The sequence below is a fragment of the Nicotiana sylvestris genome, chromosome 6 (genome assembly GCF_000393655.2).
Source record: "Nicotiana sylvestris chromosome 6, ASM39365v2, whole genome shotgun sequence".
Lineage (NCBI taxonomy): Eukaryota > Viridiplantae > Streptophyta > Magnoliopsida > Solanales > Solanaceae > Nicotiana > Nicotiana sylvestris.
The window spans coordinates 45,195,825-45,199,494 of NC_091062.1; positions in this window are offsets into that span (position 1 = coordinate 45,195,825).

Sequence of the window (3,670 nt, forward strand, 5' to 3'; positions counted from 1 at the left end):
ACTTTTGCTGTCTATTCTATCTCAGACAGTAGGATAGTTTCATTCTTTTGTACATTCTACTAGTTGCCCATTACTTGTGATATCAGGTCTTGGCACAAACGTTAGTAGACTATTATTTTGGGGTTGTATAACTATTTTTGGTACATTACTGTTCATACCTGATTTGATTTGAACTTTATGAATTGCTGAACTTATTTTGGTAAAAGTAAAAATGAGAACTTAATTATATTTTCCGTGTTGGCTTGCCTGACAATGGTGTTGGGTGCCATCACGATCTATTTTGGAAATGGGTCGTGACAACATGGTATTAGAGCACTAGGTTCACGTAGGTCTCACAAGTCTTGGGCAAACCTAATAGAGTCTTGTGGATCGGTACGGAGATGTCTGTATTTATCTTCGAGGGGTTATAGGGTGTTAGGAAAAACTACTCTTTATTCATTTCCTATCGTGTAGTGGTTGGTATACTAAGTTACCCCCTTCTATTCTCTCACAGATTGTGAGGACTCGCACGACTGCTGTTCCAGATCTAGGAGGAGCTGATCCCCCCCGTTGCGAGAGGCCGAGGTAGAGGTCGGGGGAGGGCACTGGCCCGAGGTATGGGACGAGGGCATCCCAGAGTTATCCTAGTATTACCACCAGCAAATCCTACAGGAGATCCTATCATCGAGGAGAAGGGCGAGGTGCCCACAGCTGAGCCCACCCCGGCAAACTTTATGATAGCACCGGGATTCCAGGAGGTCATGGGTTGTATGCTACGATTCATGGATACCATGACTCAGGCTGGTTTATTTCCAGCAGATCCAGCTACATCACAGGCGGGAGGGGGAGCACAAACCCCTACTGCTTAGGCTCACGGTCATGCAGCTGCAGTGTATCAGACTCCGGGTGCACTACCCGCAGATAGGGATTAGCCAGTTGCTGCAGCGATACCCGAGCCTAGACCAGCTGCGGATGGTGACTCGTAGAAGCTATTGGATAGATGGACTAGACTCCACCCTCCTATCTTTGGGGGTGAGCGCCATGAGGATGCTCAGGACATCATTGATAGGTGCATGGACAGACTGCACAACATGAGGATATTAGAATCACATGAGGTTGACTTCACTACTTTTCAGCTAGAGGGCAGGGCCCGCAGATAGTGGCAGTCTTATGTTCTGGGCAGACCAGTAGGTTCTCCTCCTATCACTTGGAGTCAGTTTACGCAGTTGTTTCTAGACAGGTATATTCCACCCTTTGAGAGGGAAGAGCTGCGGTATCAATTTGAGCAGCTTGAGTAGGGTCAGATGTCCGTGACCGATTATGAGGTAAGGTTTTCTGAGCTATCCCACCATGCATTGATGATACTTCCTACTAATGCAGAGAGGGTGCGAAGGTTTGTTGCAGGGTTGCATTCTGGCATCAGGGTCAACATGGCCCGAGAGGTGGAGATAGGGACTCCTTATCAGTTAGTAGTGGAGATTGCTCGGAGGATTGAGGGCTACCATATGAGGGGTAGGGAGCAGATACAGCAGGATAAGAGGGCTAGGTTCTCCGGAGAGTTCAGAGGTGCCCTAGCTAGGGGCAGAGGTCAGTTTGGGAGGGGACAGCCCAGCAGACCCCCATATTCAGCACCACCACCTGCTCGGGGTGATCCAACGCATCCCTATTTCAGCACCATGCCAGAGAGTTCTCATCGCCCACCAACTATTTAGGGTTCCTCCAATGGGTATTCAGGTCCTCAGGGTTCTTCTGATTCTTATTTCAGTGCTATGCCAGAGAGTTCATACCGCCCACCAGTTATTCAGGCTTCTTCCAGTGGGTCTACAGGCCATCAGGGCAGCAGACCGCCGCACCACGGGGTTGTTTCGAGTGCGGGAACCTTGGTCATATGAAGAGATACTGCCCCAGGCTTTAGGGCAAGGCGGTACAGCAAGGTCAGTAGCCTATGATTTCAGCACCGGCTGCCCCGCCACCTAGAGGTGGAGGGCAGACTGGCAGGGGCCGTTCTAAAGGTGGAGGTCAGACAGGAAGAGGTCATCCAGCTGCTGCTCAGTCAGGTGGAGGCCAACCAGCCGACGCTCCAGCCAGATTCTATGTCCTTCCGGCTAGGCCAGATGCATTGGCCTCAGATGCCATTATCACAGGTATTATTTCCGTCTGCAGTAGAGATGCTTCGGTATTGTTTGATCTAGGGTCCACCTATTCATATGTATCATCTCTGTTTGCTCGGTTCCTGGTTATTCCTCATGCACCTTTGGGCACTCCTGTTCATGTGTCCACTCCTATGGGCGACTCTGTGGTTGTAGATTGGATCTACCGGTCCTGTGTGGTTACATTCTATAGTTTTGAGACTAGAGCAGATCTCATATTGCTTGACATGATCGACTTTGAGATCATCCTGGGCATGGATTGGTTATCTCCATATCACGCCATCCTAGATTGCCATGCCATGACTGTTACTTTAGCGATGCCAGGATTGCTAGGGTTGGAGTGGAAGGGTTCCATAGTTTATACACCTAGCCGGGTTATCTCTTTCTTGAAGGCTCGACAAATGATCGAGAAGGGGTTTTTGGCGTACTTGGCTTATGTTTGGGACACCACCGCAGAGTCTCCGACGATTGATTCAGTTCCAATAGTTTGAGAGTTCGCCGATGTGTTTCCTTCTGATCTTCCTTACATGCCACCGGATCGTGATATTGATTTCTGCATTGATTTGGCTCTAGGCACCCAGCCTATATCCATCCCACCGTACCGTATGGCTCCTATAGAGTTAAAGGATCAGCTTGAGGAGTTGTTAGCGAAAGGGTTTGTTAGGCCTAGTGTATCGCCTTGGGGTGCACCAGTGTTATTTGTGAAGAAGAAGAAGGATGGGACTATGCAGATGTGCATTGATTACCGCCAGTTGAACAAAGTCACCATCAAGAACAAGTATCCGTTGCCTCGTATCGATGATTTGTTCGACCAGTTGTAGGGTGCTAGGGTGTTCTCTAAGATCAAGTTGAGGTCGGGTTACCATCAGTTGAAGATTCGGGACTCGGATGTCCCGAAGACGGCATTCCGGACTAGATATGGCCATTATGAGCTTCTGGTGATGTCCTTTGGCTTGACTAATGCACCAGTGACATTTATGGACTTGATAAACAGGGTGTTCAGGCCTTATATTGATTCCTTTGTCATCGTCTTCACTGATGACATCTTGATCTACTCACGTAGCCTGGGGGAGCACGGGCAGCATCTAAGAGTAGTGTTTCAGACCTTGCGAGAGCAGAAGCTATATGCTAAGTTCTCCAAGTGTGAGTTTTGGCTAGAGTCAATGGCATTCTTGGGGCATATTGTTTCAAGAGAGGGTATCAAGGTGGATCCCAAAAAGATTGAGGCAGTTGAGAGTTGGCCACGCCCTACTTCAGTGACCGAGATCAGGAGTTTCCTGGGGTTAACAGGTTATTATAGGCGATTCGTGCAGGGCTTTTCATCTATTGCATCACCTCTGACTAGATTGACCCAGAAGGGTGCTCCCTTCCATTGGTCCGATGATTGTGAGGCGAACTTTCAAAAGCTCAAGACAGCCTTGACTGCAACACTAGTTTTTGTGTTGCTTTCCGATTTCGGGATGTATACGGTATATTGCGATGCTTCGCGTGTTGGCTTGGGTTGTGTATTCATGCAGGAGGGGAAAGTTATTGCATATGCC